Here is a 26,484-nt window from a genome sequence, read left to right on the forward strand (position 1 = left end):
TAAGGTAGGCCCAAGGTACCCCCATGGACAGGGTGCATTGTATGTAAATGGTAGGACATGCCCTGAAGTGTGTGGCTTGTCCTGCTAGTGAATTACAGCCAATTTCGTTTTTCACTATTGCAAGGCTGCCTGTTCCCATAGCCCAGAATGGGCAGTTTGAATATGTCATCTTACAATCCTAACTGACTCAGGGAACTAGGTAGAAATTCAAGTTTAGCATGCCTGAACTCAGAATGATAAAATACATCTTTTAGTGAAGTTGGTTTTAACATTCTGTGTTTCAAAATACTACTTTTAGCAAGTAGGTATTTTCTTGCCTAACCATCCAGTCTGCCTCTGCTAGGTTGTGTATTGCATGTCTGGTTTGTGAGTGATAGGGGCTGGGGGGCTCCAGGAGGCAGGGTGAGTCAGCACTAGGCTGAAAAGACCTATCTGCATTGGGAGTGGTGAGAGGAGTAGCACCTGGGCCTGAATAGGACTGGGCCTGCCTTCCACAATGCTGGCTCCAACTCCTGTGGTGCCTCTGATGACCCTGGCCCATACTGACAAAGGAAGAAGTTGTGCACTGGCAGAATGCACCCAGTACTTGTTTGGACTAGGTACAGACACTCTCTGCTTTCAGAGACAAAGGATTTGTGTGCATACAAAGGCGGACCCAGACCCCAGAACTTTAGATCACTTCTGGGAATCAAAACAACCCTTTGCCAAGGAGAAGCACCACGGAAAGCGAAGGAGGAGACTGCCCCTGTGCTGTGCTGTTGGAGTTGGCCTGCAGTGGTTACTTTCTTGCCAAGGAAAGGAGAAAAGGAACTTTTTGTGTACTTTTGCAATCTTGAAGAAGAATCTCCAAGGGCTTGAACTGTGCTTGCCTCCTGCCTGAAATCTCAGGGATACCAGACTTCACCACCAGCTCCCCTGAATTCCCTTGTTGGGAATTCTATCTGCAGAGAGGTGCCTACTGTTGTTTGTGCCCTCTGAGAAGACTGCGTGTCGCTGGGAGCTGGAAGCGCGACGCATTGAGGAGAAGCGTGTCGCCGCTGCAGCAGTTGCCATCACATCGCCAAAGAAGCATGCCGCCGCTGCAGCTGTTCGCCGTCGCATCTTCGACGAAGCGTGTTGCATCACCAAAGAAGAATGGCGCCGCTGCCGAGGTCACCGTCGCATCACCGGAGCCTCGTGTCGAAGGGCCTGTTGTGGCTCAGAAGTTACCGAGTTCGCCGCACGGCCGTCGGGTGTGCACGCATCGCATCCAACGTTGTCGCATCACATCAAGACGCCATTTCATTGCATCACACTGGATCGTCGCATCTCATCGAGTCGCTATCTTGTCTTATCGCACCGGATCTCAGTAAGAAACCGACGCATCATCTCATCTCCAGTAAGGAACCGACGCATCACCTCCCCTGTGCTGCAGTTAGGAACGGACGCATCACCTCCCCCGAAGCAAGTAACCAATGTATCACCTTCCCTGCGACCCTTTTGTTTGTATTGCGTGACGCATCCAAGGTACTTTGAGAGTAAAGTGTTGCATTTACCATCTGCATTGAACTAGGCTATTTCTACCATTTTAAAGTCATATTTTTATTACTGTATTGTGGATTTTTGTTGTTTGGTCTTGTGTTAAGTCTAGTAAAGATTACTTATTTTTCTAAACTGGTGTGGTGTCCATTTGTTGTGTTTTCACTGTATTACTGTATATGTTCACAAATGCTTTACACACTGCCTCTGAGATAAGCCTATCTGCTCGTGCCAAGCTACCAAGGGGGTGGGCAGGGGATATTTTAAAAGTGTAGCCTCTTACCCTGACTAGAAGCAATGGTATCTATTTTGTCAAAGCTACCGACCTCTGCCAACTAGAGACCCCCAGTTCTAACACACACCCTCCGCCTACTCCGCAAGACCTTCAAGTGGATCCGACCCGAACACAGGAGAAAGGTCACCTACGCCCTCATCCAGTGGTGGCTGGTGACATCTGAAAGAGGTAGGGTGTAAATTTGGAGAGTAATGTAAACAGGGTTCGGGGGGGGGGGGTTCTCCACTGGGAAATTTGGAAAAAAGAGTGAACAAATGGGCATTTTAAAGCACATCTGAGTATGGAAGAAGGTTTATTAAGCGCAGACATTACCTAACGCACCCCGCTATGCTTGGTGGGGTGGCCTTGTGACGTGTCTGGCTACTTGCTCAAGTCCTCTAACCTTTGTGCTGACAGGCGCTTGTCCTTTCGGTTTTGCTGCTACGCTGTATGTACGGTTTTAATAAACAAACTGAAGTGGACTGGCAGCCGGAGTGATGATTTAAGTACACTAATGAGTCCACATGAAACACCCAGGACATGCAGCGACCAGCCACACTTGGATTCCAAAGGACTTACAACTGACTAAAAATCCACGTCCGCTGCAACAACTGCAAGCACGAAGGTTATTACGAAATATTACAAAAGCAAACAGCACGAGACGCGCACGAGATGTAAATGAGCACCAAGGCGTATGCATTACCTTGGTACATAAACTGTTTAAATAAATGAAAATCGGGCGCCTAGAAGTTCCAGCGCTTAACGTACTTGTGGTAAAGACAGGCATTCCTTGAGGAGTTCACACGTGTCACGTGACTGTCGCTCCCGAGCCGCCACCTGTGTTCGCAGTTTGTTGCAAAAGCAAAAACATGCCAGAGAGATCGTCATTCACAGTGCTATGTTAAGCACATCTTCGTCCTCCTTTGTGTTTCTAAGCACTAGCAGGTAAGAGCCACAAATAAAATATACGATCATCACACCTTACTTAACATGATATTACCATGTTCTAATAGCAGCATAAACACCAACTAAAAAAGAGGGAAGCAAACATCTTTAAATACGTTTGATTACAGATCTATAATGTGCAGTCACTGGATTTTTAAAATGGACATAAAGAGCTTCTTACACAATAAACATACAATTTGCACAGAAAAAAACATGATGCACTGAGAAGCACTGTCCAAGTCAACAAGCACTGACAACGCCCACGGATAGCAAGGGGAAGCTTCAGGAAGGCACACGGATTAGGAAAGACACGTTCAGTTAAGTTGCAGCGTCTTATTGCTGCACTCACTCCTGTAGGAGCTGGGAGCCCCTGGGTTGCTTTCTTTAACTCCTGCAGGAGGTTGACCTCTAAAACCGTGCTTCACTTACTCCTGCGGGTAGCAGAATTTGTGGTCACTAGTGGCGCTCCTCATGCGGCACGGAGAACGGCTGCTGCTAGATCGGTGCCCCTGTGTTACTGCTGCGGGGAAAGAGTATGTCAGGCTGAGGCCTGGCATGTGCGTGTGTGTGCTGCGGATCAAGACACTATCACCCCGCCCTCCATGGCTCGATCAGCAGCGCTCACAGGCACACACAAAACAATTGCAATTCTGCGCACATAGTACCCCCAGGGGCACCCCGCTTTCCCCCCTCCCCCAAATTAGGTTACCCAAAGAAGACACAAGAAACAGTTGTAAATGGGTAACAAATGCTGCAGGATTTATTACATAATTCCAGGATATGTAATAGGTGGGTTATCTTACGGGCGATCCAAGGGCAGGCGGCCATCTACTTCGCCTGCCCCGCCTGATGAGCCGGGCAGCACGGGAACGACCCGCAAGTGCTGCCCCCCAAGTGATTCTTTTTTCGATCACGTGCCGTTGAAATTCTACTCACACCCCCCCTCTCGGGGCGGAGCGTCGCATAGCAAGCCCCCGGTTGTTCAGGCCCACAACCGCCCGCAGGCCTAGCGGGGCGCCGACCGGCTTCCGGGACCTCTCTGGAGGCTCCTCGTTTTGGCTCAGGCACCACGTGGTGCCGCGCAGAGGTACCCTTTGTACCGGCCTGCTTCCAGATCGCCCTGTAACTCCGCCTGCAACGAAAAGAAAAACATTAAAACGTTCAGCCAAAAACCCCACCCCACCACACCACGCCGGGTAAGCGGTAGGGAGGGTAAAAAGGCGAGGTGGGCGACAAAGAGGTCGCCAGTGAGGGTGGGGGAAGGCTAAATAGCCTTCCCCTCACACCTGGGCCCGGAAGTGACGGGCCTTGCGCGTCACTTCCGGCCCCCGACACAGAGGGGGGGCAACAATCAGGATCCCTGCCCCCGCCCCCCCGAAGGAGGGAGTGGGGAGGGGTGACCGGGGCCCCGGGGCCACTAAGGCGCCGACCGCCGAGTGGCCCCCTGCGGGGGCCGCGGTCAGCGGCATAGTACCCCCAGGGGCACCCCGCTTTCCCCCCTCCCCCAAATTAGGTTACCCAAAGAAGACACAAGAAACAGTTGTAAATGGGTAACAAATGCTGCAGGATTTATTACATAATTCCAGGATATGTAATAGGTGGGTTATCTTACGGGCGATCCAAGGGCAGGCGGCCATCTACTTCGCCTGCCCCGCCTGATGAGCCGGGCAGCACGGGAACGACCCGCAAGTGCTGCCCCCCAAGTGATTCTTTTTTCGATCACGTGCCGTTGAAATTCTACTCACACCCCCCCTCTCGGGGCGGAGCGTCGCATAGCAAGCCCCCGGTTGTTCAGGCCCACAACCGCCCGCAGGCCTAGCGGGGCGCCGACCGGCTTCCGGGACCTCTCTGGAGGCTCCTCGTTTTGGCTCAGGCACCACGTGGTGCCGCGCAGAGGTACCCTTTGTACCGGCCTGCTTCCAGATCTCCCTGTAACTCCGCCACAGCCCTGGAGGCGGCTAACCGTCGCAGCCAGGGCCCCCCACCAACCTAGCTCTTTACCTGCTTCGCTTAAATCCAATACAACAGGTCCATGCCTATTTGGGAGAGGTGTACTCCATCCAAGTCGAAGTACCCCTTTACATTCCCCCGAATCATCTCATGGCGAATAAAGCCCAAACCCCTTTGGGCGGGACTCAAACCCTGTGAGATCCCTTATAACCACAGGCCCAAGACATACCAGTGAGCTATAGTTCCTGGATTGTAGATGGCCCCATCTATGTCCCCAATCCCTAGACGCTATCCCAATCGGATAGGGTCTGTTGAAATAGAGGGGCCTGTGAAGATGTGCGATAACTATTCGCCCCCCAGCGGGAAGGTTACACCTATTCACAATCCTGGGCCTGCCCGCTTTGACTATTATGACGAGAAGGGTTGCTTAACATTTGTACAGTCCCCTCAGATAGTTAACCTGGGGCACAGGAGTGCACCTCACTGCCAGCGCTTGACCATGGGCAAGGGGCGACTCTTGCCCCTGCCCACCATCCCTTATACCTTATAGGAATTATGCCCCTTCGGATCCCTCAGTGATGATCCCTTAGGCATACCAGCTTCGGGAATCTGTTTGGCTTAAGCGTTGCGCGCTGTCATAATGTCCCCTTGTATTTGCCCCGCTGACACCCCAGATATTGGGACAGCAGCACCAGTCTCCTGCAGCTGCCGTACGCGACCAGTGATTCCGGTGGGGGGTGCCACCAACCGCAATGGTCCTCCAAGCATTACGGAAAGCCCATTTTTACCTGGGCCTCTCTCCAATTGATGGTGATTACACCCAGCTGAAGGCCAGAGGCCCGCCTAAGGAGCCTATGCACTTGTTTTGCTACCCGGCTCCCTTGTGGGAGGGCCACAGAGTTAGGGCAACGCATGTGCTCCCAGGGCACGGTGCTGCTGGAAAGCAGATATCTGATACTCACACACTGGTACCTTATCTGTTGCTAAATGCCCTACTGCAGGAAGTTTCCCAAGAACCGTAGACTTCGCGGTCCCACCTAACTTGATCCCATCACCTGGGGGGAACCCAGTGGTGGCAGGACCTGAATGGTAACTCCATCCCGGCGTAGCTATCGCTTATTTGTGCCGCCGAAGCAGGCAATGCCCCCTTAGTCTCAAGTTCTACCCCTAGAGGATAACCTTGGGAGCAGACAAGTCTGTGGGAACCAACCGGAAACTTTGGTGCAAATACCGGCCCTATTCTGAACGTAGCGAGTGCTGCACGGTCAATAATGCCCTGATGCCCTGGGGCTCTACGTGGTCTTTACCAAACTTTGAACGACCGCACACTTGCTATATAACAACCATACCACTCCTCCTGCAGGCCTAACTCTTGGTTATGGTGCCCAGCTCAGTGTTCTGCAGGCCAATCGGCTCAGAGGTAAACCACGGGTTGCAATCCGCTCGCGAGCGGCGCACCCGCCACCACTTGGACAATCACGCCGGTAACCTTGTGCCGTGATTTAGGCCCTAGTGATGCGCTATGTGGTGACCACTTATTCTTTTGCCGCTATGTCAGAGCGTCCCCGAATTCAATGCGATTGGGGCGCTGAGCTGCACCCATATCTAACCCATCTAGTGGCTCAATCCAGACTTCCTTTAGCCTTAGATAATAACTACCATTCTATCTCGGTTGCGTTGCCCTGCCCGACTAGGCACCCACCCGGGTGTCTAGGTTACAGTTAGATATGTGTGAGTTCCCCATGTCAGTGACCGTTGAAGGCGGCCCACATAAGCATGTTGGCGGGGCCAGTTGCGGGCTTAAGCATACCTCTTTTAGACTGTCGGCAGCGACCCGTGTTTAACTGTTACTAACATGGCAATGACAGTTCTACGTTAGGACTATCCCCACACTGGTCCGCCCTGCCCAAGGACTGATGCACCTGGGAGGGTGAGGCCGTAAGCAATGGGGGTGGGTAACGAGACAACAATGACAAGCGACCCCAGCCCCCTTTCAGCAAAAGGTTGGAGACGAGCGACACGTGGTCACGTGTGGTCAGGATCGGACTGCGCGACCCTTACTGTAATTAACCCTTATATGTCACGCGAACTCGACTCGAAGGTAATGGCGCGCCGGTCATGAGCACCGTATATACATACATCATCAGGCACGTGGATAATAATTATCTGCCCAGAGTCACCGCGTGACCCGCCCGAAGGTTTTGGGAGTGCAGAACATGAGCCCCGTATTTACATACCTTATTCGGGCACGGTCGATTAGTGATTAGCTCAAACCGTACTGCGCACCAAATAATTAGAGCGCCGGACACAAGCACCGACCAAATAACCCGTTCAGGTGCAGGAGGAGTCGTAATGCCCGGGATCGCCTAATGCGCGCGAATGTGGGCACGAGCAACTTCTTGTGAGTAATACATGTACCTGTATCATGTGTCTGCATCATAGGAAGCCAGCCACCACATGTTGCCTATTTATCTAGCGCGCGCTCGACCGGAAGGTATTGGTGCAAATTTTGTGAACAATGCCTGCACTTGTATCAAGTATCTGCCTTATAGGAAGCCAGCACATACATGTTGCATATTTGTGTCGCGCAAACTCGACGCCAAAGGTATTGAAGCGCTGTATATGAGCACCGTACTTACACAAGCCGGCACGGGGAGAAATAGGGGATTCGTACCATATAACACGATCGCCGTGCCCGGACACACGAGCACCGCACCAGATTAACCCTTGCGGGGCGGGGGGGATTAGTAATACCCGTAATCGCGTGATGTGGACAGTGCATGTCTTAGTATCATGTGTCCGCCTTATAGGAAGCCTGCAATTACATGATGAATAGTTATATCGCGCGAACTTGACCGGAAGGCATTGGAGCACTTTAACATGAGCACCGTATTTATATTACCTCTTCAGGCAGGGGGTGTTTACGACATTCATACCATATTACCCGCTCCCCGACCGAACCGCGCGAGTCCCGCACCAGATTCTCCATTGAGGTGCGGGGGGTTTATTAATGCCAGTAATCGCGTATGTGAAAATTGCATGCACTTGTATTATTTATCTGCCTTATAGGAAGCCAGCAATACATGTTGCATAATTATATAGCGCAAGCTGAAGGTGTTGGAGCGCCTTACCTGGGCACCCTATTTACATTACACATTCAAGCACGGGGAGCATACAAGATTCGTATCATACTAAACAATCCCCGTGCCAGGTCCATTGTGCCTGCCGCACGCAGCCCACTGCATGCCCCCCCACCCTCAACGGCAGCGTAGCCGACGGGAGGGGGGCGATAACCTTAACCAGGGAGCGCCACATGTGTTGCACCTCCCGCGATCAGCGGGGACCCAGGCAGCTCCCGGCCGTGCAGTGCTGGTGTTTTGGGGCCGTGAACCCCGCTAGTCTCCTACGTGCTCGAGTATATGGAGCAAAATCTTGCGAGCAATGCATGCACTGGTATCATGGATCTGCCTATATAGGCAGCCCGCAATTACATGTTGCATATTTATATCGCGCGAGATCGACCTGAATGTATTGGAGCGCTTTACATGAGTGCCCTATTTACGTTACACATCCAGGCACTGGGCGCTTAATTCAAAATACAATATTACGTGATCGAGTGCTACTTCTACTATTCCCTTTGCAGGCTGACTCGTCAACAGTCTGCATAAATCACAAAGTAGAGACTGTTGATTTCACCCACGACCCAAAAATGTACATCTTAGCGTCCAACCATCGCATCATAAAAGTTAAATATTATGCATGTGCAGATGCAGATTCAAAGTGTATTGGGTTCCGAGTTGACAAGAAAGATTACAGCGATGTCACCTTCTATGCAGGCAATCCTTGGTCACCCCCTTTGCACAGCCCTTTCAGCGCCTTATATGTTTGATGGTACTAGTGTTTGAACACTACGCCCTCTAGCTACCAGGTTTGCATTTTGACGTTTTAGTTAGGTCTTTACAAAGGATATATGCCAAATAATCACTATTTATTAACTACATCTTTATCGATTCGTAACTTTCGGTAAAGCTGAACTCCTCTCCACGGGGCACCCTTGAAGAAGCTACATACCCAGCTCTATAACCCTAGCCACTAAAACCCATGCGAGGACACATGGATAAGCACTATCTCCAAATGAGATAATATTCTGGCCTGACGTCATTTCCTGACAATCCATTGAGTGCATTTCATTGCGGGGAAAAGTATCAGACAGGTGGATAGCAGTGGCGGTAAATACCACTTCAATGGAGTGCGGGCATCGATCCCGCCACCTCCCGCGGGCCGAGCAAGTGCTCCGCCATAACGGAACTGCCTCCCCAGCGACACCATGCACCTCTTCGAGTCTTTTGTCTATCAAAAGCCACTCAAAACTCTTTTTTTTTTTTTTTTTTTTTTTTTTTTGGGTGATTTGGCATAAGTGACAGGGTTCCATTTCCCGTGATACCATGCACGGGCCATTAAGCGTGGCACCAACAGACACGTCGTACACTGTATGGTACCTGTACCGCATTACCTTTGTGGTATTGGTGGGTGGCTTGCCGTAGTACTGACCAATACTAAATCAGGAAGCCATGCACTAAGACAGCAGCAGCAGAGCATGCAGCCAGTTCAGACCGGGAATATAACACGTATATATCACAGGCAAATGGGGGATAGCGCGACTAGGGTTCCCGCCTAACTCCAACCCGTGAAGACACCTAGTTCAACCCCTGCCATTTCCGACGACAGGATAAAGAGAAGGGCTCATAATTGCATATTATATAGCGCAAGCTCGACCCGAAGGTATTGGAGCGCTTTACATATTACAGTGTTTACATTACAGATTCAGGCACCGATAAAGAGAAGGCTTCTTGAAATTAAGTAATTTGCTCATATAATATAGCGCAAGCAATACCCAAAGGTATTGGAGCGCTTTACATAGTACCGTGTTTACATTACCGATTCAGGCACCGATAAAGAGAAGGCTTCTTGAAATTAAATAATTTGCTCCTATTATACAGCGCGGGCTCAACCCGAAGGTATTGGAGCGCTTTACATATTACAGTGTTTACATTACAGATTCAGGCACCGATAAAGAGAAGGCTTCTTGAAATTAAGTAATTTGCTCATATAATATAGCGCAAGCAATACCCAAAGGTATTGGAGCGCTTTACATAGTACCGTGTTTTCATTACCGATTCAGGCACAGATAAAGAGAAGGCTTCTTGAAATTAAATAATTTGCTCCTATTATACAGCGCGGGCTCAACCCGAAGGTATTGGAGCGCTTTACATATTACAGTGTTTACATTTCAGATTCAGGCACCGATAAAGAGAAGGCTTCTTGAAATTAAGTAATTTGCTCATATAATATAGCGCAAGCAATACCCAAAGGTATTGGAGCGCTTTACATAGTACCGTGTTTACATTACCGATTCAGGCACCGATAAAGAGAAGGCTTCTTGAAATTAAATAATTTGCTCCTATTATACAGCGCGGGCTCAAACCGAAGGTATTGGAGCGCTTTACATAGTACAGTGTTTACATTACAGATTCAGGCACCGATAAAGAGAAGGCCTCTTGAAATTAAGAAATTTGCTCGGGATCCCATAACGGACGCGACCCCGGGACTCAAAACCCTGGTATCATGCAACAGAGGCGGCAGCGCAGGCGACGGACCCCATCCTCTCCCCTTATTTCGAACAAGGGCCCGTTCTACCCGCTCTCGAGAAGCATTTCTGGCCGTTCGACGAAACAACTTATGCAATGACGCATTGAAGAGGGGTGCTCGCATAAACATACCTCAGAGGGACTGTCCCGCTGCGCTACGGTTGAATGTACACAACCGGTAGCCCCCTGCAAATACGAAAGGTTCTTTGCGAGAAATCGCAATTACGTGGAGAAGCCGTGGCTCGAACCCGGGGCCTGTACCTACAAAGCATACGCGCTACCCCTGAGCTACATCCCCTCATTGCGACGTTAGTGCAGCAGGCGACACCTCCTCGCGCCCCCCCCCCCCGGACAGTATCGCACCTGGGGGGGGCCCAGTAAAGGACGGCGCCACGGCCGCGAGGCACGCAACCTTCCTCGTCGACAGCGCACTATTATGCCCCGGAAAACGAAGCCTGCTGCCTACCCCCTGCACCCTCGGCGGCCGCGCAAGCAGCGTGAGGGGGGGGTGGAGGATGACTTCCCTTAAATCAATAAAGCACTATATGGGAATCGGACCTGTAACCAGCAGGCAACATTATCATGGAGCCCGCGTGCTCCGACCACCGCGAGGCACGCAACCTTCCTCGGCGACAGCGCACCATTATGCCCCGGAAAAAGAGGCCTGCTGCCTACCCGTCCCCCCCCCCCCCGAACCGTCGGCGGACGCGCAAGCATCTTGAGGGGGGGAGGGGGGGTGGATGCTTCCCTTAAATCAATAAAGCACTGTATGGGAATCGGACCTGTAACCTGCAGGCAACATTACCATGGAGCCTGCGTGCTCCCACTGATCTGTCCTTCTAGCTTATTATGTGGAGGCGACCACGAGGCTCGAAATTCGCCCCGGCACCCCCGGACGGCCTTGCGGCAACCAGCCCTCGCCCGACAAACACTCAAGCAAAGACCATTGTAAGATATATCTACACGCACGCAGTGCATGGGAATTGAAACCGCAGCCCTGCGAGTAATAATCGCGGACCTACTTGAACCCAGTCAAGAGATTTGAGCCTGCAGGCGTGCACCTAAGAGTCTCCGACCTTAACGGTAGGCCACAATAATTGAATGCGCGGGGAGGGTAAGGGAATCGAAACCCCTGCGGCCCTAGCGCGATGTAGGGTGATAATAAGCACGGGATGGCAGTTCGAAGCGCGGGCGAAAATCTTGGGGGGGGGGGGGGTGCGGGCGTGATCTCGCTACCATTAAAATTGATCCCGCTACGCTTCCGCCCCTGTACTGCTCATAACCGCCCACTCAAAACGCCAATCATGCCTGAATCTTGCGCCCCCTCCGCCCGTGGCCATCCGAGCCACAGGGCCCCGTCCTCCTGGTGCTGCCCAGGGACAGGGCCGGGGCGGAGTGGGAGCAGCAAGACTCACCGTAGATCTGAACGTGACGACGACCGAAGCGGCGTGGATCCGGGCACACGGCGACGAGACAGGACCGATGAAAAGGCGAGGTGGGCGACAAAGAGGTCGCCAGTGAGGGTGGGGGAAGGCTAAATAGCCTTCCCCTCACACCTGGGCCCGGAAGTGACGCGCCTTGCGCGTCACTTCCGGCCCCCGACACAGAGGGGGGGCAACAATCAGGATCCCTGCCCCCGCCCCCCCGAAGGAGGGAGTGGGGAGGGGTGACCGGGGCCCCGGGGCCACTAAGGCGCCGACCGCCGAGTGGTCCCCTGCGGGGGCCGCGGTCAGCGGCACTGCCGCTGTTTGCTGTCGGACTAACATAATTTGCAGTGCTTGCTACCGGAAGCCACCTGCAGGAGGAGGCCGGGTGGGAAAGGCCCACCTCAGCAGGGGCGGAGACACCGGCTCAGGCACTGGCATGTCATCGGCCACTTTTAATTTGCTATGTGATATTCGAATTGTGACCCCCTTTCGTTTATCTTTAAAATAACATTTCTGAAAGGTGGAATGAAACGAAACCTTCAAGCAGTGGTTCTGTTTATGATCCCAGTAAACCAAATATTTCCAGTTGCGGCTCGCGCGGGGGGGGGGGGGTGTATGTGTCGCGCGGGGGGGGGTATCGCGCGGGGGGTTGAAATAAATTTAAAGAAATCCTTATCCTACCTGAGGTCCGGACCGGAGCACGTCCGCGCCGCCTCAGGTCCGTCCGTTTGCGCCTACAGCGGTACAGCCCCTCTCAGGCTCTCAGCGCCAGGATTGGCTTAGGGCATGATTACTGCTCGCCCGCCTGCCCATTAGGAGACCGAGGTTTGAGCCTTTGCTCAACCCTCGGTCTCCTAATGGGCATGCGCCAGCCAGAGCAGACACAAGTGCGCATGACTGGGCACGGAGCGAAAATTCTCTCACCTTCCCCAATCATGCGAACTTGTGCTGCTGCCTGTTGCCCCTTCCTGGTCTGTCTGACAATCATGTCAGCTAACATGACGTCGGACCGCCCACCCCCGGGTGGGCGGTCCGACGTCATGCTGACTGACATGATTGTCAGTTCTCCTCTTTGAACTTAAGTAAACTGATTCAGTTAACTTAAGTTCAAAGACACCGATGCTGCGGGTGACGCTGCGGGCGGGGGGGCTACGCCCCATCGCCCTAATGGACGCACTGCTACTGCCCTCATCAGCAGCAGACTGGACTACAGCAACGCACTCTATGCCGGGATGAACAAGAACCTCACCCACAAACTCCAGAACGTCCAGAGCGCCACTTCCAGACTTGTCCTCATCCTACCATGCCACTGCCACATCAGCCAACACCTGCAGACCCTACATTGGCTCCCCGTTGAGAAGAGAATCACCTTCAAGCTTCTCACCCATGCACACAAGGCCCTCCACAATGCCGGACCTGCCAACCTGAACCACCACCTCGTGTTCCACGCTCCCCAGCGTTCTCTCTGCTTGGCCCATTTCTCCCTCGCAACTGTACCTCGAAATCAAGAAAAGCAGGACAGGAGGGTGCTCCTTCTCCCTCCTCACGGCCAAGGCATGGAACGCCCTCCCACTCCACCTCCGACAGACTGCATCACCCCCCAAGTTCCTAAAAGACCTCAAGACCTGGCTCTTCAATGGAGCTCAGTGATCCTGCAAGATCTGCGGACCCCCCCAGACCCCCTCTCCCTTAGCACCTTGAGACCTGTTCCGGGTGAGTAGCTTGCGCTATACAAACGCCTTGATTGATTGATTTGACTTCCAGTTAACACACTGGTGAAACTCAGCAAGTGCAAAATTAGGCTGCCTAGTTTAAAATAGGAAGGAGAAAGTATTATTCTGCTTCAGCTGCCCTAAAGGAGTTACAATGGCTACCAATAAACCAATAAATTCTCTTTGAAACAACTTGTCTATTGCATTGAGTTCTTTTGTCGGATGGGCCAACTATCATCGCAGAGAAATTACAGCAATATGCCCCAAGGAGGACACTGAGATCAGGACAAGCTTTACTCCTCACCACTCCTAGATTTAAAGTAAAGAGGAAGGGTGGTAGAGTCTTTTCTGTACTGACTCCAGAGCTATGGAACAGCCTCCCCTTTTCCCTCAGGGCTGGAAACAGACACTGGCAATTCCAGAAATTGTTGAAAACATATCTGTTTAATGGGGCACAACTTCACTCTTTCAGTTAAACAGCACTGGGACACCCTTATTAGGGTACAAAGATTCACACTCTATAAATAATTATCATCCTTATCATCACCACCTGTGTCTTGTTTTGTATGACTAACACATTATCAGCTCTGCTTTGTTCTGCATCATTAATACCTTACCAGTTCTGATTTGTCCTGTATCACCAACACCTTACCAGCTCTGCTTTGTTCGGCATCACTAATACCTTACCCGTTCTGATTTATCCTGTATCGCTAATACCTTACCAGCTATGCTTTGTTCTGTATCACTAACACCTTATCAGCTCTGATTCGTTCTGTATCACTAACACCTTACCCGTTCTGATTTGTCCTGTATCACTAACACCTTACCAGCTATGCTTTGTCCTGTTTCACTAACACCTTACCAGTTCTGATTTGTCCTGTATCACTAACACCTTACCAGCTCTGATTCGTTCTGTATCACTAACACCTTACCCGTTCTGATTTGTCCTGTATCACTAACACCTTACCAGCTCTGCTTTGTTCTGTATCACTAACACCTTACCAGCTATGCTTTGTCCTGTTTCACTAACACCTTACCAGTTCTGATTTGTCCTGTATCACTAACACCTTACCAGCTCTGCTTTGTTCTGTATCACTAACACCTTACCAGCTATGCTTTGTCCTGTATCACTAACACCTTACCAGCTATGCTTTGTCCTGTTTCACTAACACCTTACCAGTTCTGATTTGTCCTGTATCACTAGCACCTTACTAGCTCTAATTTGTTCTGTATCACTAACACCTTACCAGCTCTAATTTGTTCTGTATCACTACCACCTTACCAGCTATCCTTTGTCCTGTTTCACTAACACCTTACAAGTTCCGATTTGTCCTGTATCACTAACACCTTACCAGCTATGATTTGTCCTGTATCACTAACACCTTACCAGCTCTGATTTGTCCTGCATCACTAACACCTTACCAGCTCTGATTTGTTCTGTATCACTAATACCTTACCAGCTCTGATTTGCTCTGTATCACTAGCACCTTACCAGCTCTGCTTGGTACTGCGTCACTAATACCTCAACAGCTCCCCCTGGCCCAGTATCATTAACCTCTCACCATCTGTACCTTGTCCTGAATCTCCATTGATTGACTTACCAGCTCCTCCTGGTCCTTTACCACTAGCATGCGCGCGCTCCTTGAAGAGCAGTCTTCGTGGCACTCGCTCCAGGTCTTCACCTCCTTCTCTTTTGAGAAGTAATAACAGATTGCTCCATGGAGCAGCCAGTCCTTCGGGCACCGCTCACACCCAGGGCCTGTCAAAGAAGGGAAGGGGAACCATGAATGTGAGTTAAATCATCAAGACATAAATATTATAGTTTCTGGAGCTATAGTTCTATGAGAAGCATCAAAACTGTAAATCACCACTATGGTACCTTTTGTCAGAGTAACTTCATGCAGAAAAGAACTCATTATTCGTTTAACCTCTTCACTCACCCCAACAGCAGCAAAGACAAACCGAAGAATGGATTACAAAGAAGAAACGAACCACTTAAACTAGGACTCTTGTCTCTATCCTGCTCTATCCTGCACCTGCTCCTTGTATATCATCTACTTCTGTAAGTAATTTGACATTTGTAAATAGAACCGTTACCTCCTCTGGACTCTCCAAATCCTTGAGTTTAAGCCGATCTACATCAACCCATTCACCTAGCAGGGTCATCATGGAATGATAATATATACCTCTTTGTTTGCAGAAAATTAATGATTTTCGGACATGAAAATTTAAAAAAATAGTCTAAAAGATAGAGGAAAACCATCAGAAGTCAATTGCACATGTTTAGAGTGTGTATTTTAATCATTTTTAAAGTCAATGCACGAAATAAACCATGAATCAAACTTTTGAAATGCTAAATCATGCAAAATCTCCTGTCTCATTGCAAGTATTCGAATATACCCCTTCATCTAACCTTTAAAAAATATTACTGCTACAGCTCACCCAGTGACGCACTAATTTTCCGAGCCTATTGCGTTAATATTAGAGACGATTCTGAAAGAAAGTAGGCGAAGCGTCATTCCCACCCTGTATGAAATACACTCCCAGGATAAGGCTTCATTATCTGTCTCCTGAGTACACTACATAGTGGTGAGGGTCACTGCATGCTTCAGGCATACCTGGTGTGAGGCCCTGGTCAAAGGATGGATTCTCAAAGATGAAGACACTATGGGGTAGATTTACAAACATTTTGCGCTGGGTTAGCGTCACAAAGGTGATACTAACAAGCACAAAATGTTTTCCTAATTTTTCTTCCGTTACAAAACTTGTTTTGTGCTATAAAGTACCCTGAAAGTAATGCAAAGCTGCGTGAGGCACTGCTTTGCGTTGGTTAGCGCCAAGGGGGCCTTACATGAGCGGTAGATGGGCATTCTCATGCTACCGCCCATGCCTTTGATGCAAAACCCTGTCTGAAAACAATAGAAGACAGGATTAAGCACCAAGGGCCTCATTTACGAGAAGTGGCGCATCACTGCGTGAAAGCAGCGATGCGCCACTTCTCAGTGCACCCTCCTTGCGACACCAATGATGCATCATATTTACAATAAGACGCATCATGTTGCAAGGAAGGACAGATACGTCAGTATAACTGACGTATCTGTCAGTGCAAAAAGTGGCCGCATTGCTGGAGTTGTGTCGGAAGTCTGACGCAACTCCAGCAATGTTTCTTTCACATGGGTCAAGCCCCATGTGAAAGGCCCTGCATCACCCTTACTCAGGCAGACATAAGGTTTTGACGCATTGGCGTCCTAGAAGTAGTGCAGCGAAATCTCATAGATTTCGCTGCACCACTCCTACGACCCTTTCTTGCGGGGGTACGCCCACCCTGCTTACATTATACCTGGCGCAGGTATAATGTGGCGCAGGGGTTTACAAAGTGACGCAGATGCGTCACTTCATAAATATGGCGCAACATGTCGCATGTTTTACGCCACTGGTGCGTCACAAAAAGCGACGCACCGGTGGCGCAAAAGTGACGCAGGGGCTCATAAATGAGCCCCCAAATGTGAATGGTATTTGAAAGGAGGCGTTAAAAGGAAACATGCTTTCATTTCTCCTTTCTTTTCTGACTTTGCATGCATTCTGCACTGTGCAGCACACAAACAAAATTGGAAAAGTGTTTCTTTTTCGAAAATCTGGTTCTACATCCGCTAACAATACATGGAATAATGTTTATATTAATGGAGACAGTGATGCACCTACCTTCTCCTGTGCAGTCTGCTGGTTCCTGATTGTATAGCTCCTTGTTCTCACACTGTGTGTCTGACTCGGAAGACAATGTTGATGCCTCTTGATAGTGCTTGAAGACTGGAAGAAAAATGGGTTCAAATGACGGTGAAACATAAATCATTGAAGAATTCTGGTGGTATTCAAAGAGAACATATAATTAGTCAATAAGTTTACATTATTGACAAATTTTAGTCAATGAGGATGTGGCACAAAGAGCTCATAAGGCAAGACAGACACCAACTGAGGACTAAGACCCTCATAAGTGGCCTACAAAATGGTCCCAATGTTACTGATACTTGGCTACCAGCAACTCTGTTGGTGGTGAAAATTCAGCCTGCAAGATAGCTCCAAGGATCCCCCAAGAAATGAGGGATTACCAGGCTAAAATTTAATTCCGGGTTTGATTCCCTCTGTAGTTCCTCATTTCTTCACAGACATTCAGCTAAAATGCTCTTGGTGAAAGTAAACAGGTCTGAGATGTTCCCATGCATCTCATAAATCCGAGGGGGCAGGGTGAGAAATTGGGTTGTTGGCTAAGTGGGTTGAAAACTCTGCTCAGGCAACAGGCGCAATCCGTGTCAGGGCGAACTACCAAAGTCACAAAATTAACCTGTGCTTAACCCTCTGGTAGCGTGGCACAGAGCAGTCAGGTTTAACTTAGAGGCAGTGTGTAAAGTATTATGCGGCACCCAAACAGCAATAAACAGAAGACACAACACAAAAAAGTACTACACCCATTTAGATAAATAGAGTAGATTTTAATAAATTATTTCACAACAAAACAACAAAAATCCAATTGTTAGACAGGAGATATGCAATTTTAAACGTTTAGGTAAAAAATATTGCTTGAAAGCAGAAAGCGCCAACTGTTGTTTTTTGGTTGCAACTCATAAGTTCAGGCCAACTACAGTGGAGCAAGGGCCGGATGCAGGGACCAAGTTACTCTAGATGAGAAATGTACCTTAAATCTTAGTTGCAGAGTGTTGTGACGCACAGCAGTGCAGCCGAGAAGTGATGTGTGATCCATGTTGAAGATGAGTTGAGAGGGCTGGGATGCTGGCTTGTGTGGAGGCTGCATCGCACTGCATCTGTTCCAATGAGAAGCTGAGGGGTCTGTGTCAAGGATGCATCATGCAGAAGCAGTTCCAATGAGCTGTGCAGGCTGCAAAGTTGGCTTAGGTTGAGGCTGCATTGCACTGTGCCAGTTCTAATGAGGCGCTGCGAGGAGCTGAGCCAGGTTTGCATCACTCTACGTTGGTACTGATGAGACTACAGCTCTGGCTGGCTAAGCACATTTAGCCCCACTTCTAAGGGTGCAGAATGGAGGGGAACCACTTGTGGGGTTAGGTCTCACAGCAGGCAGAGTCCAGGTGAAGGGGTCAAGACGATTAAAGATTTTTCCTGCCCCTGAGGCTCAGATCAGAAGGCCAGCAAACTAGCCCTTGGAGTCACTCTGGTGGTCCTGAGATCAAGATGCAGGCCCAGTTCTTCTCACTCAGACAGCAGAGCAGCAGTGCAGCAGAGCAGTCTTTCTTACAGTAGAGCAGCACAGAAGTCCTTCTTCTGAGTATGCCGCAGATCCGGAAGTGTACTGAAGAGTGGGGTTGAAGGTCTTATTTTAATACCTGGTGCCTTCTTTGAGGTAGGGGAAGTTTCTGCTGATTCCCTTTGAACAGTACTTGGAATTACCTGCCTCCCTTCCCTGGATCCAGTCTAGCTACAGGTACAATGGGCTAGTGTAAAATGTTTTGTGTAAAGGCAGGGCATACTACCAGGATATGTAAAACCTAAAAGTGCATGTCCAACTTTTTAATTGCAATTCACCCAGCCCTTTGGGCTGTCTAGAGCCTACCTTAGGGGTAACTTATATGTAAGAAAGTTGGCTTGGTAAGGTGGTTATATTGCCAAGTCGATTTGGCAGTTTAAAACTGCATACGAGCTGCAATGGCAGATCTGGGACATGTTTTAAGGGGCTTTGTAAGTGGATGGGACAATAATTGCTGCAGGCCCGGTAGTAGCATTTAATTTACAGGCCCTAGGTATATGGTGTACCACTTTCCTAGGGAATTATAAGTAAATTAAATATGCCAAGCAGGTCTTGGCCAGTAGTTTTACAATGTTTAAAGGTGAGAGCACAAGTACTTTCGCACTGGTTAGCAGTGAGAAAGTGCAGAGAGTTCTAAAAGCCAACAAAAAGGGGTTCAGCAAAATGGAATGGATGAAGACAAAAACACGGGAGATGACCCTGCAGGTAGAGCCAAGTCTAACAGGCAGTGACTGACTTTACCAGCCACATCAAAATTAACGGGTTACTCATAATGAAGGCCTATCAATATGTTAAGAGTAGAGTACCAGATGGGTGGAGGCTAGAGTGAAAGATGAGGAAAGAGGGAAGACAGGGGTAGAGACTTATAGCTGCCATCTTTTCAGATTGCTCATGTGTGTATATTTCTACGGTTTGAGCAGGTGCATGAGTGACAACCTAGTGTCTACTATGTGACATTTCATGTGACATGTTCTCTCTAATAAATCAAAGCAATTGACATTACTTGAGTGCCTCTTTTACAATTTTTGAGATTGAGTTCCTCAATCTCCTCTTTTCCCCTTTTCATAGACCTTTCATCAGCAGTCTCTCACTCTGACACATTTCCCTGAACATGTTTGTGAAATTCTCTATCTGACTATCTTGCACATCATCTCCTTCCTCTTCACCACTGTAGGAAAGTACGATCTCCTTCACATGTTTACCCCCACTTTTTGCTGGTGTTTCACTGTTTTTCGACTTTAGTCTGGCTGGGACCCTGCTATTCAGGGGCCCAGCCTACCTGCTTCCTCTCTAAATTGATTGCATGTACATTAGGTACACTCCAGTTTGGATTCTGAGGTGCCCTTATAAGTCCATAGTATATGGTATACTATGTACCCAGGGCATAGGTACCCCAGAGGCCTACCAGGAGCTGAAGTATGTATTATGCCACCCCTGGAAAGCCACCCAAAATGACACCACAGGTCTGCTACTCCAGCCTGAGTGAGGTGGTGCATGCACCCCTTACTGAGATATAGGTTCTCTATATCTCACCATATACTGCACATAGAAACATCATCAGTCACCCCTATGGCAGGCCTTATCAATCCTGAAGGCAGGGTGCTAGGTTATATGTGAGAGGGTGCCCAGGCATGAGCTGAGCCCCTCTGCAGCCTTCGGAATCAATCCTCCGGGGTTGTCGGTAGTGCAGCCTGACCATATACTCTTAAGTGCATTATAACCAAACACCTTGGAATCATACCCCCACACCAGTAACTGGTGTGGGAGTATGATCCCACCCTTCTAGAGGGAGAGACATGACAGCACTGGTCTACCAGGTAGAAATCTAATAGAGCCCTGGCATCACAAAATGGATACTGCAGCCACAGACACGGGTCTGGCCTCCTGCTGCTGACCGAAACTTCCGGCAGGGGAGGCCTGGACAATAGGTTTCCAGTCACAGGGTGGTGTAACCACCCCCCAGACAGGCTTATGTGTATTGGGGCTGGGTGGGAGCACTCTCTGAGTGGTTTGAAGTCCTGCACTGGGGGCACATTTGGTGGCCCTGTGCATAGTCCAGCTCAAACCGGTTGAGGGGCTTCCAGCCCCTGCTCTGGAGCGAAACTGGACAAAGGAAATGGGTGTAGCCAGCCCTCTTTCCAAACCCTCCCATAGGTGGGTCCCCAGAGCTAGTCCAACCGCTTCCTTAGGTATAAATAAGGAACCTCTGTAACCAGAACTTTAGATATCCCTGGACGAAACACTGAAGCTGAATCCTGGAACTTCGACACTCTACTAAAGACTAGAGGACTGAAGAAATCTCCCTTGGGGTCAAGGAGTGACTCTCCTGCTTGGCAGGCACCAAAGAAGCATTTTGCCGGTCTGCATTATTGAAGCTCTCGCCGGACTCCGAAGTATTTGCAGCCCAGGAAGAGCATTTGCAGACATCTCAGAGCCCGACCCGAGTCCCTAGTAAAGCTGAGACCCGCAGCCCTCGTGAGTAGCGTGGGACCAGAACTCCTGGTCACCGTGCACTTCTGCAAGTGCATTGACTTCGACATCTCTTGAGGTCGTGCTTGGGCTCACTTGTAGCCCCCACCTCGAGCACTGAATCCACCGAAGCTTGTCGGCCTAGTCACCCCAAGTGACCCATGGGCCGCCATTTTGTGTTTCGTCTCGAGGTTCCTTTGCGATCCCTGGTCCGTTGACTGGTGGGTCCCTGAGGGGGTAACTTTGAATTTCCTTGAGCTTCCCTGGTCTGAACCGAAGCATTTCTTCTCTTCCTGAGTGGGTTGCTGTTGCCAAGGCTTGTTATGTCCAATCCGGGCACCGACGCTGCAGCACTCTACATCCTTTGTGGAACAGCTCGAATCCAGCTCCTGGTTGTCCTCGACACCTCCTGGTCCTTGTGGCTGAAGAGTCAAGCTTCACCATCTTCACCCGACATCGGTGGGCATCTGCCTATCGCCTTCCTGGTCACTGGCTAGTGACCCAGACTCTGTCCCCTCTGCTTTCAGGTTCTTCTCATCTTCGATCCAAGCTTGGATCTCTTCGGACACTTCGCATCTTCACGGCAGCAGCACTTCTTCACCAGCTTCCATTGAAATCGACGACCCGACCCGACACCATTTGACACCTATGCACCCGGCTTCCCTGGGTGAGGTAACACGAGTACTCCAGTGCTCCCGTGGGTGTTGACCCTAGAACTTCCTAAGTCCCAAAGGGTTTGGTCCTGACTCAATTCTAAGTGTACCTAATCTTTAAAAATCTAACCGCAACTTTCCCCATAGAAGCTAACGTGAGCTCACGGCTGTGTTCTCACACTGCACACGGCCCCGTGGGTCCCCTGTGTCACTACCTTGGGTGGTTCCTTGGGGTCACAGCGATTCTACAGGCTCTAGGCCTTGTGTCTAGTTAAGTCGTGGTTCTTATACCACTATTTTAGTATATGGTTTGACTCGCCCTTAGGGCCTGACGTGTATTTGTGCTATTTTACTGTGATATTTGAAGTGTAACTTATGTGTTTTGACCTCTAGTCTCATAAAGAGACTAGGAGGGTGTGTTTAGTAATAAATACATATATTTTATATATATACCTGGTGTGGATGTCTTTCATTTAGGCACTCAAGAGATTATAGACTGGTAAAACAAGCTTCTTTACATTCCTCCAAGATTTAGCCTGAAGGCTGCTCTCCATACCTACCACTAGGATAGCATTCAATAAAGGTTGTCTTTAACCTATAATCAATAAGGGGTTGTTTGGACTGGTGCACGGTGCCCACTATAACTAGTGGACAGCATATACCAGGCCAACTTCTCACAACCACTATTTTTTCACCCTCTTTTCTGTATGTACTTCCTTTCATCGCCCATTCACTGTTTGCTATCTCTCTCTCCCTCTCGCTCCCTTACTCTCTCTCGCTTTTCAACCCTGTAAATAAAGCATTTGTTTGTCCTAAGTTTAATGCAGCCATTGCATCAGCGGTGTACCACCTTCACAAAACATGGCAATTACAAATGGCACTCATGCCAATCTGCTGAGATGCTACAGCTTGGTTGAATATGTAGTCAAGCAACAGTATGATTCACAGACAGGCAATGTAAGGAACCCTTACTTCTGTGAAAGTAAACAATCTAGCTGGGCCCAGATGGATTTCCATAGCAACAAGAGACCTTAACTTGGGATGCCTCATAATAGCTTCCTAGGGCACCATAGCATGCGTGCTGGAAGCTGAGTTTATCTTACCCCGCAGAGCTACAGCACCTGGGCACGCATTGAGGAGCTAAAATTATGCATGACATTAGCATTTTAATATGGGGTTGCAGACACCAGCACTAAAATGCGTTAGGGTAACCCCTGATGCCTGGTACTTTGTTAGGCTATAGACGAAAGTGAGAAAGCAGACTAACTGGGAAACGTAGGACAATGATAAAGGTGAAAAGTGATAAGAAAATAATAAAACAAAGTGCATGTGATTTTTGGGAGAACAGGTTGTTAGGTCGAAGATGCATAGGAGAGAACAAAAGAATTCTGTGGGAAGTTAGAGGGTTAGATGTGAGAAGGGAGAACAATCATGGAGGAGAAAAGAAGAAAAGAAAGAGTGGCACAGACATAGTCAAACGTGGGATAAATGGGTTGTTGGGAGCAGGGCCGGCTTTAGCGTTGGTGACACCCTGTGCAGCAGTGTGTGTTTGTGCCCCCATCCATGGTGGAGGCGGTTACCACCTCCACCACAGGTCCCCTTACCACCACCTATTAACAGAAGGCTCCATAACCACTCTCTTTCAGATGCATTTAATTAGCTATTTAGCACCACTCATACCAGTGTAGGGTGTCAGAGCACTTTGCATCACACACACATTACACAGAAACAATCAATCATAAATGTGTAAATCAGCATGTAGGAAATGTTACATAAGCCAGGGGACTACAAGGTGTAGGAGGCACATGTCATCCATACAGGTAGGCAGCATAGTTTAATAGTGCTTGGTCTGGAGAAGCACAAACTCAGACTTGAAAATGGAACACCATAGTTTCGGGTTCGCTTTAATAATAAGAATTGATTTCTACCCAAATGAACTCTTTTTGAAACATTAATCTTTGCTCTAATCTATATTTTGCAGTGTGCATCCAGTTCTTTGATCACAGTTAATAGTTCACAGTTCTATATTAGGATTTTAACTTATAAACTGCAGACAACAAAAGGATGTCTCTTAGAAAAGCAGTAACCCACTGACCTATTTATATTATATTGACTTTGTGATCTGCGTGGTACACGTTCTTTGCAGCAGGCATATTAATCCTCTGGGCTATTTTATGATCAGTCAAAACCTCAACTAGACAAAACTCAGTTCTCTCTCTAGGAGTTATCTTAACATTTTTAATGTTGCCTGGAAATTGCTGAATGCAAGGAACGTGGCAGCAGGTGCTTTTAAAACCAAATTAAACCTGCAAACATGGCGCCCCCTAAAGTCAGCACTCGGTGCGATGGCACCGGTCACACCGCCCTAGAGCCGGCTCTGGTTGGAGTCTGGAAACATAGACAGGAAACATGAAAGGACCAAAGATATTTCCAGCGTATAAAACCACCAATGAATTTAGAGTGTATTTATTTTATTTTATGTATAAAGTTTTATACAGCGCGAACAAGAACCCGAAGGTTATCAGAGCGCTTTATAAAAGGGTTGAAGGAAGGTCAACCACCCCATATCTATATCAAGTAAGAATACACACCAAGAATAATCGCATGATTCACAGACAAATGATACAAAGGAGAGTAACACAAAAACAGGTATATAGTGGGCTACGAGGGGGGCACACAATGCGGTAAGGTAAGGAGGAGCAGCATCACATGATGGAACAGTGGTTGTAGGATCAATGATTTCGAGCCAATGTATCTAGCCCAGCTTAAGGTAGAAATTTGTCCATTAGGAATCTCTTGGTTTCCAGGTTGAAAGCAGTCGTTGAGGAGATTCTGCGTACTTCCAGTGGAAGAGAGTTCCATATGTTTGGGGCCGCGCCAGAGAAAGCTCGGTGACAAGATCTCTCTTTGCTCAGGATGAGTGGTTTCAGGAGGAAAGTGTTAGCGCTTCTTGATTCTCTCCTGCTACAGGATAGTTCAAGCTTTTGCGCTAGGTACCTGGGAGTTTTGAAGTGCAGGGCTTTGTGCATTAGAACGGCAATCTTTAACTAAATTCGAGCTTTGTAGGGTAACCATTTGAGAGATTTTAGGACTGGGGATATGTGCTCATTTCATTTGGTACCTGTGGCCAGTCTGGCTGCAGCGTTCAGTGATGCCCTTTGTGGAGCCAGGGTGTATTTGGGAAGGCCACAGAGCATAGCGCTGCCGTAGTCTAGTCTCGGCAAGACCAGAGCTTGAGTGTATGAAGCTGCAAAGTTATTTTTTCTTTTTGCTAATTTTACAAATACTTTGTAATTTTGCAAAGGCTATGTTTTTCACTTTGACACATTTGTGTGAAAATTGTGACATTTGCTATAATTTATTTTACGCATCTCCTTTTTCAAAACTAACAAATTGTTTCTGTATAAAATGTGCCTCTGTGCAAAATGATTGGACAGAGAAATGTTCCACAAACCATATCGCCTGCCTCGTCAGTAATTTGTCTACTCTGCATGTAACAGGACATCTCCCCCCGCCATTGGTGTCATGTGAATGACATAAAAACAGACACTCACATTGTAAGCCCTCTATAATATAGAACCCCACTTCACACCACCCACCCTCGTGGAATTATTTCAACCTCTGCTGTGTGTGACTGTGACAGTATGTTGTAGCCTCTGAATAGCACAAATCACAAGTTTACCACACCCTGGAGAAAAACAGCAGCCCCTTCTGTGTTACGTGGGTCTCCTTGCGTGATGACGTCATGCAGAAGACCAGGAAAAACTCCCAGCAGCCTCTGTGCCCAACGGCCACCCAGAAATCTTACTCCCCTGAAGTCAAGCGTGCAGAGCACACCCGCTCCCATAAAATGGGACACAGCAGCCTATGCCGTGTCACCAGAGGGTGGCGCTCTACTCCTGGAAAGCGAAAATGAGCAACTAACACCAAGGAGAGACGTGGAACACATTATGTTAATAGATGTGAAATATGAGCTTTGAGTACATCCTACAAATTGTGGGGCAGATTTACAAGCCCCTTGCGCCACTTTTGCGTCACTTTTAACATGGAAAAAGTGACGCAAAAGTGGCGCAAGGGGCTTGAAAATCTGCCCCTGTGTTTTTAAAAGTCTGTGCTTCCCTCCTAGATTATCCTTTAAAGGGACCTGGAGGCAGTGGGGTAGCGTAAAATTATTGGGCTACTCTGCAGAATTTAATGAGGGGCCCACAAGGCATCCATGTCTCACTGATACCCATACGATGCAGACAGAATGAGCCCCCTGAATTGTGCCCCCTTGTATTGTCCCTACCACGTGCCTTGCATCTATTTAAAATTATAAGTCTGTGTAATCTGGTGACAGGGGGCAGGGTTAGGGGTGGGCAGGGCTATGGGGGTAGAGCTCTGGGGGCGGAGCTATGGATACTGCTAAGGGCTCAGGGCAGAGGCACACGTTTAATTTGATTGAGATTTAATTTGTGTGCAGATAATACACACTGCAGACAACACTCACTCATGCAAGAACATACAGAGGGACATAGAAGCACTCGTGCATGCAGACAGGGTATTAAGTCATTGTGCACCCACAATAAACGGTTCTAAAAGCAACAATTACCTGGAGCGAGTAGATGAACGTG

At 48.8% G+C, this 26,484-nt stretch overlaps 1 pseudogene across 1 annotated transcript in view; it reads right to left on the bottom strand.

Moving 5' to 3' along the window:
- LOC146813034 (killer cell lectin-like receptor subfamily B member 1B allele C) overlaps nucleotides 1–26,484 on the bottom strand; it is a 112,347-nt pseudogene that overhangs the window by 39,519 nt on the left and 46,344 nt on the right. Inside the window, exons 3-4 of the transcript XR_014966008.1 lie at nucleotides 17,177–17,281; nucleotides 15,076–15,233 (exon numbers count right to left, since the gene is read on the bottom strand). The product of XR_014966008.1 is annotated as a killer cell lectin-like receptor subfamily B member 1B allele C (transcript). The remainder of the gene's footprint in view (nucleotides 1–15,075; nucleotides 15,234–17,176; nucleotides 17,282–26,484) is intronic.

This window comes from Triturus cristatus, chromosome 7, assembly GCF_964204655.1.
Source record: "Triturus cristatus chromosome 7, aTriCri1.1, whole genome shotgun sequence".
In the NCBI taxonomy this organism is placed as follows: domain Eukaryota; kingdom Metazoa; phylum Chordata; class Amphibia; order Caudata; family Salamandridae; genus Triturus; species Triturus cristatus.